The following is an 8328-nucleotide window of genomic DNA, read 5'->3' as shown; positions in this document are numbered from 1 at the left end:
TGCTGGCTGCTGTCAGCTGTTTTTTCATAGATCTCATAACCCTCCAGCTCGAGTTGTACACGAAGAGAACATGCAGCTCCATACACACACAGTCCCTAACATACATGCACCATGTGTGGTCAGTGCCACCCACCAGAGAGCTTTTATGTCGACCATGTGGTGAAGACAAACTATGGTAACAACAAACAAAGGTGAGCTCTCTCATATATCCAAGGTACATTAGAATGAGCAGACATGAATCCTAGTTCATATCCATTAATACAGTCCTGAGAGAGATGCAGGACCACGCTTATGCTCCAGGTGACAGAACTGACACGCCCTCCCTCTCTTCCTCCCTCACCCTGTCTCTGTCCACCTATTAACTCCTAGGCAGAAAGCCCGCACTGGGGCCTGCAGAGGGTTTTCCTCATCCTGTTACCACTGCCAGTTCTCTCCTGTTCACTGGCTCGGGTGCATTGACATGATCAGTAACACCTTGTGCCTGGCCCATCTGATGGTGCAGTGTGTGGTAAGACTGCCTGACTGGGGTAAATGCAGTGTCAGAAGTGACTGCTGTTTACTGGGGTGGCACACAGTCCTAACATTGCTAATTTGCTCACGGAGCATCAGACTTCACGATCAGTTCTGCCAACTCCTGGCAGTGAGCATTCAGTGAAATGCTGACTTCCTGTTGACTTTCTTATTCTGTGCATGTTTTGTTCTCCTAACCTGCTCACTTAGCCTTTCCCTTCCTCTCCCATGGTGCAACCTGTGCGAGTGAGAACTCTTGCAGGACTTTCTTCCACAGGATTTGCCTGTGCTTTATGTCACTGTATTCAGAACTTCAGGTCTCTCTGAGGGCAGGTTGCTGTCTCCTGTGTGGAAAATAGATTTTGGGCTTGGTGCATCAGGAGAGCAGGTGTGGTGTCAGCATTGCCATTCCTAGGAGCTGTGCTGGAGGAGGGTCTACTGGCTTCTCCTGCTATGCAAAGACTTCTGTACCATCCTCTACTCTCCTACTCCATGTGTGCTACTCAGGGCTGTGTGAGCAGGCACAGCTGGGGAGAACTAGCTGACAGCATTTCTACACTTTCTTTTCTGAAATGTTCACATCTTAAGGAATGTTTTCTCATAAAATAACACAGTACCAGGTATTAGATATATTTAGCTTCCTTTCAATGTGTGCATAAAATAAAAATGTAAACATCTGGCAATGACAGCTGCAGTGTGCACTCAGCACTGTGAGGTCACAGCTGGGGGAGAACACTCCTGTCTTCAGCCGTCTCTCCTGATCCTCCACAGAGACACCATCAGTGGGTACCCTGGATGCATCCAAATGTGTCTTCTTCCTGATCACTACCCTGGGAAAGAAGGAGATGTCTTTCAGCTCCTTCTGGGGAATTCCGTCCATAGGCAAAGCAAGGCTTTTCCAGTGGTTTGAAGAATGATCCATGAGAATGGTACTTCCTGATATGATCCCTACTTTGTGGCATCATCTGTCCTGCCTTTTCTTACACACGCCCCTGACAAACACTCAACTTCTGTTGTCCACCAACCCCAACTTACCAATAATGAGGAAGCTGGCAGATCAGTGTTCTAATATTATATGTCCATACTTATATCAGATACAGTTATATTTTTAAATCTGAGTTAAAGCACAGTACACCCAAGAGAACTTCAAAGCATGCGAGGACCACAGAATTAAAAGGTAACCATATTTTGGTTAAACAGAATATTTTGAAATCTATACATATTCTATATGCACTTTAAGTTTTAAAGACCTTTCTTATATGTGTTGTTCAAATTTAAAAAAAAAACAACAAGATTTTAAACATTTATACCTATTTCCAATAACTTAAAGGAAATTCTCAAATATTTCAACATATAAGAAAATAGAAGTATAGAACTTTGATGGTTTTTAAAGATTAATTAATTTACTTGAAAGGAAGGGTTACAGAGAGATGGAGAGAAAAAGGAGATTTTCCTTTCCTAGTAATTTTATGCAATTTTCTAAAGCATTACCTTAACTTATTTTTTATTAAATGTTATTATTTTAAAACACTATCAGAATATTTTGCCTAGCTTATGTGAAATAGATACATAGTAAACAGTTGAGTTTCTTTTTAGGTACAGGAAAGACACAAAAGACTGTTTAGAACTTTGTCCCATCATCATTTCTGTAGAAAAGAATCATCCGTCTACATAGACTGTGAACATATCCACTGTGATTTCTATGAGGCAGGAATGGAGCAGGAAGGAACCATGGAACAGAAGGTGTTCAGACCCTGCTCCTCCAGGCAAGGACAGAGCAGGCAAATTAGAGAACAACCACTATAACCCAAAAGGTGCACTTATGAAATTTGTATTTATTAAATAAAAGCTTTCTATTAAAAAATATGAGGGGACAGCACTCTCTCAAGGTGAGAGGAGGAGACCATCACAGGGACAGCAGTGCCTGCAGTTTCTGCAGAGACTATTGTTACCCGCACGTGTTCACACACGTATGTAATAGAACCTACACCTGTTCACACACATATGTAACAGAACCTGCACCTGTTCACACATGTATGTAACAGGACATATACCTGTTCTCACACGTATGTAACAGGACCTGCACCTGTTCACACACATATGTAACACCCTTGCACACACAGCATCTCTAATAAGGGACACGCTTACCCATACAGAGCATCACATGTTGAGTGAACGTCAGGTGATACAATTAAATTCAGAGCACACACTAACTCACATTTATGCTAACTCTCAAGTGTTAAGAAAATTTCTCTGGAAATAACTGAATATAAACCTAACAGAGACGTAAGACAGTTCCATGCATAGACAGACCCTTGCCACTTACTGCATATGAATATCTCATTCCTACTTTCCTAAAATTCTTATGAGAGTTCATTCCTACTGTGGATCCAGAACTTTATGAGGATTCTGCAGATGCAAAGGGAAGGAACTCACTGCCCTTCAGGTGAAAAACTAAAAGTAAGGTAAAAATCATGAAACAACCTTTAATCTAGTGACCACTTTATTGTCCAGGTCCTGTGGGAGTCCAGAAAGGGCTGTACGCTCCAATCATGATGGGCAGGTGTGCAGCTAGGAACACAGTGGCTTCCAAGATAGTCTGAGGTAGACTGAAGTATTCCCAAGTGAAAAAGGATGTACAGAGATTAATCCAGACATCTCCATGAACAGTAGCTGTGGTCACAACTGATAAATGAAGTAATACTCGAGATTAACCATTTTTTTCTTACTTTTTCAACAGACTTACTCTATGTTTTTCCCCTTTAAAAATGAGCAAAAAGATTTATTTTCTAGTTTTATTGCCGTAAGGAATGTTTTTTATCCTGAAGTCAGCATTGGGATCATAGCCAACGCCTTCCTTCTCTTCCAAATCCTCTCGTTCTTTCTCAAGCACAGGCCCAGGCCCACAGACCTGACCATTGGGCACCTGGCCCTCATCCACCTGCTGATGCTGATCACTGTGGGGGTCATAGCCACAGACATTTTTGAGTCTCAGGAGGTATGGGATGACATCATGTGTAAAGTTGTCATCTACTCGTACCAGGTGACACGGAGCCTCTCCCTGAGCACCACCTGCCTGCTGAGTGTCCTCCAGGCTGTCACCCTCAGCCCCAGGAGCTCCTGTTTAGCAAAGTTTCAGCACACATCCTCACATCAAAACATGTCTGGGTTTCTCTTCCTATGGGTCTTCAATTTGTCCATCAGCGCTCATTTCTTAACCTCCACAGTTGACACCAAAAAATTGTACATCCCACAGTCTTATGTTTGTCACTAAATCCTGCTATCTTTGGCCCCTGAGCTACTTTCCAGGTACACATTTTCCATATTGTGGATCTTCTGGGATGCCTCCCTCTTAGGGCTCATGGCCGTCTCAAGTGGGTACATAGTGACTCCCTGTGCAAGCACAAGAGGTGGTCCCAGCATCTTCACAGCACCAGCCTCTCTCCAAGAGCCTCCCCAGAGCACAGGGCCACCCAGACCATCCTGCTGCTCATGTCATCTTTGTGCTCCTGTACTTGATGGACTGCATTGCGTACTCCTTCTCAGGGATGTGGTGGAACAGCGACCCAGTTTGCCTGTGCATCCATTTGTTGGTGTGCAATGGCTATGCCACCACTGGACCTTTGTTGCTCATCAGTAGTGAAAAGCAAATGATGCAGTTTTTCAAATCCATGTTGGAAAGGCATGCAAGTGTTTAATTTTTCATTAATGCCTGATTTCAAGAAAGAATAGGAACAGGGAAGCCTTTTCTAGGCTAGGAGAAAATGGTTTTTAAAAAAGTGGAGACTGTGCATTCTCATGGGATAGTTGGAGGGACAACCACAGTGTACATTCTGTGGAAGGAAGAGCGATGCTGTGGATCTGTGTGCAGGCTGCACAGGCACCACAACAAGCATGCACAAAACAAACGAACCCAATAGCCCTGAGCTGCAGAAAGCACCAGCTCTGGAGATCAAGATGAGATCAGATGGTAGTAGCCCAGGCTACTGTAGTTACAGCTACAGTGACACAGCAGACTCCACTTGGAGTCCAGTCCACAGCCCTGAGGGGAACACAGTTCTTACTCAACCAGCAGAGAAGAATAGGGGCACATCTCTCTCTTCCCATAACCCTAACAACAGCGTACATCAACCAGCTGCCAGAGGGTGGGTGCCATTTTGAAGCAGCTGCTTCAGGGACAGTCGCCATCTCATCAGCACAGGCAATGGCAGCAATTCCCATGCACTCATCTGGCAACAGATGGGGAGAGGCAGCCTTTCCAATGTTAGTCCCAGCTGCAGAAACTCTTGTAAATGCCCAACATGATTGTGAAACAAGCAGGGTCGTGCTGGTATTCTGCATGCATGTGATCCAGGGATTTTACCAGATGAAAAAAAATCCACATTCCCCACTGATGTTGAGCCTGGCTGGAGGACTGACAGGGGCTCAGCACCCATCTTTGACGCTGAGGTGTGCTCAGCCTCTCAGAGTCCAGGGCTCAAAGCACAGAGGAAACAGTATGATCAAAGTGTGCATACTGCTGAAAGCAATTTACAGATTCAATGTAACCCCAATCACAATACCAATGACATTCCTCTTAGATCTAGAAAAACCAATGGTAAAATTCCTATGAAAACACAAGAGACCCTGGATAGCTAAAGCAATCTTATACAGCAAAGACAAAGCCACAGGCATCACAACACCAAATTTGAGACTTACTACAAGGAAGTTATAATTCAAACAGCCTGGTACTAGTTAAAATAAAACAGCTACATAGACCAATGGAACAGAACAGAAACGCCAGGTATCAATCCAGCATCTACACCCAACTTATATTCAAACAAGGAGCTAAAACTATTCCCTGGACCAAGGACAGTCTCTTCAACAAATCGTGCTGGGAAAACTGGATTTCCACATGCAGAAAAATGAAGCAGGACCTCCACCTTACACAAAAGTCCACTCAAAGTGAATCAAAGACCTAAATCTACAACCTGCTACCATCAGATTACTAGAGAACACTGGAGAAACTCTTAAGTCTTTTCCTATGCCAATGTCCTGATTGGAATAGACCACAGAGGCAGAAGAAGTCAAAGTCAAAATTAACAAATGGGATTACATCAAACTAAGAAGCTTCTGCACTGCAGAAATACTCAGCAAAGTGAAGAATCAACTGAGAGAATGGGAGAAAATATTTGCCAACATGCCAATTGAAAAAGGATTAATATCCAGAATCTATGAAGAGCTCAAGAAACTCAACTTCAACAACACAACAATCCAGCCAAGAAATGGGTAAAGGTATTAAGTAAGTATTTTTTCAAGAGGCAAAACTCAAATGGCCAAAAGACACATAAAAAAATGCTCAGGATCACTAGCCATCAGGGAGATGTAAATGAAAAGCACAAAGAGATTTGACATCACCCCATTTAAAATGCCTGTCATACAGACATCAACAAACAAATAAGGCTGGCAAGCATGTGGTGGGAAAGGTAGCCTACTCCACAGCTGGTGACATGTAAACTGATACAACCAATGTTGAATGACCCAACCATCCCACCCCTGAAAATTTAATGAAATGAAGATAAATCAGCATATTAAAGAGATATCTGCACACCTATGTTCACTGCAGCTCAATTCACAAAAGCCAAGATATGCATTTAACCCAGATGTCTACCAAATGAAGACTGGATAAAGAAATTATGATACATACACACTATGAAACACTACACAGCAATAAAAAAAAACCATGAAATCCTGTCATTTGCAACAAAATGGATGCACCTGGAAACTACGATTCTTAGTCAAATAATCCAGTCCCAAAAAGGCAAATACCTTATGATTTCCCTGATCTGGAATAACCAATACAGTACTTAAATGTCATCTACAGGAGTGAAATTTACACTTTGAGATTCAATAATTTTTCGTAGCCCTTCTCTCGACTTTGAGGAACAGTGGTTTTTTTCTTCATACTATTTGTTGAACTCTACTTAGTGTTTTTTTGACATATAAGTATAAAGCTAACGTAGATATTTGTTAAATTTAAGAATGAGAACTGGAGAGGATGGAGAAGAAGGGTAGGAGGAGAGGTGAGAGAGAGGATAGGGTGGAAATTATCATTAGGTTCCTGAATCTGTACATGGAAATTGCATGAAATCTGGATACCTTAAATATTTAAAAAACTGTTCAATAATTAACATGTCTTTAGATGAGTAAATATTTGACCTCAAAATGATTAATGGTTGTGTACAAGATGTGCTCTCCAGGTTCACAGATATTTATGGAGTTCAGGGTTTTTTCTGTTAAACTACTTATGTTGTTGCATGTTGACATGTAAAAAATAGGTAACTTAACCCTACAACAAGTATTGGGTAAACCCAAGAGTCCAATTCAAATCAGATGCATAATAACTAGAGCTTGTCCTGAGTTACAAACTTTAAGTGACTAAACACATGTGAGTTTTCAAGATGGAGATGTGATCTGAGGACATACACAGGATAGAAGGACAAGAAAGGGGCATAGGAAACACTGGGGAATTGACCCAGTCACAGGACCCAGAGCAGGTGCTTGTGGCCCTGTGAGTGACAGAGCTCAAATACAAAGGAAGGAGGCAAGGGCACAGCTGTTCTCCCATCTGCAGCGTGAGTGAAACAGGAGTTGAGATGATGCATGACCACCATGAGGTCCAGCACTCGCTGACCTGCTTTAGGTACAAGAAAAAGCACACCTGGGTTTTCATTATCACACCTACCCACTGCACCACTGTCTCATCACTCAATATTCTCATCAGATATAAAATGACCTCTTTGATCTTTGGCAGCAAGTAGGAGGCAACCACTAAAATGCTCAGTTTGTTTACTTTTAAGGAAATTTTAGCCCCATAGTCACTGTTGTCATCTGACACATAGAGCTGCTGCAGCATGTGCCGATGCATTGATATCATTCACTTAAAGCTGGGACACCTAACCTGGGATGAGATATGTAGTTGTGGTAATAGGCCATGTTCTGGTCCTGCAGCCAGCTCTAAGTCTCAATGTCTGACTAACACAAGTGAGATTCTTTAACTACAAGGTAATCAAATAGCTATCAGTAACTAAAGGAATCCTGAGATTTGTGAATGAATCTGTGCATTTCTTAAAAACACAGCAGTCTAACAATCCCAAGGGAAATCAGAAATTGTGTAAATGACCCGAAATGGCAAACCTATGTCACAATGTGTGTGATGCCTAAGCACTGCATAGAAGAAAATAGATAATATCAAATGATATTCCAACAAAGAGCAGTCCCTGGATGGTTATCTGAGCTTCTACTTTCAAAAACTGACAGAGAAATTAAGCCAATCATCTTTACAAGGATGAAAATTAAATCCTTGTTAGAATCAATACATAGGAGAAAGGAATGGATCACCAGTCAGAACTAGGGAGAAGACATCACCATAGAGCAGATGCTACACTTGATCTTAGCCAAAAGGCCGAGAAGTGATAGAGCAGATATCATTATAGTCATTAAAATATAATTAAGGGGCCCATGTTACGGTGTAGCAGATAAAACTACCACCACCTGTGATGCTGGCATCATGTATGGGCATTGGTGCATACCCCAGCTACTTTCACTTCCTACCCAGCTTCCTTCTAATGTCCCTGGGAACACATCGAAACATGGTCCTGGTGCTTGGGCCACTGCTACCTATCTAGGAAACCCAGATGAAGCTCCTGGTTCCTGGCTTCAGCCTGCTCCAGCCCTGACTATTGTGGCCATCTGAAGAGTGAACCAGCAGATGGAAGAGCTCTCTTTTCCTGTCTCTCCCTCTCTTTACCTTTGCTTTCAAATTAATAAATCTTTTAA

The 8328-nt window shown here is 42.3% G+C and overlaps 1 non-coding gene and 1 pseudogene across 1 annotated transcript; one reads left to right on the top strand and one right to left on the bottom strand.

The window, feature by feature from the left end:
* On the top strand, nt 3260-4208 carry ORYCUNV1R-PS1588 (vomeronasal 1 receptor oryCunV1R-ps1588 pseudogene; annotated as a pseudogene).
* Nucleotides 7777-7966, bottom strand: LOC127492500 (U2 spliceosomal RNA). The gene has a single exon (XR_007922029.1). It is a non-coding gene; the product is annotated as a U2 spliceosomal RNA (small nuclear RNA).
* Between the last annotated feature and the right edge of the window lie 362 nt (nt 7967-8328).

This window comes from Oryctolagus cuniculus, chromosome 10 (genome assembly GCF_964237555.1).
Source record: "Oryctolagus cuniculus chromosome 10, mOryCun1.1, whole genome shotgun sequence".
NCBI lineage: Eukaryota > Metazoa > Chordata > Mammalia > Lagomorpha > Leporidae > Oryctolagus > Oryctolagus cuniculus.
This window is presented reverse-complemented; position numbering and strand designations above follow the sequence as displayed.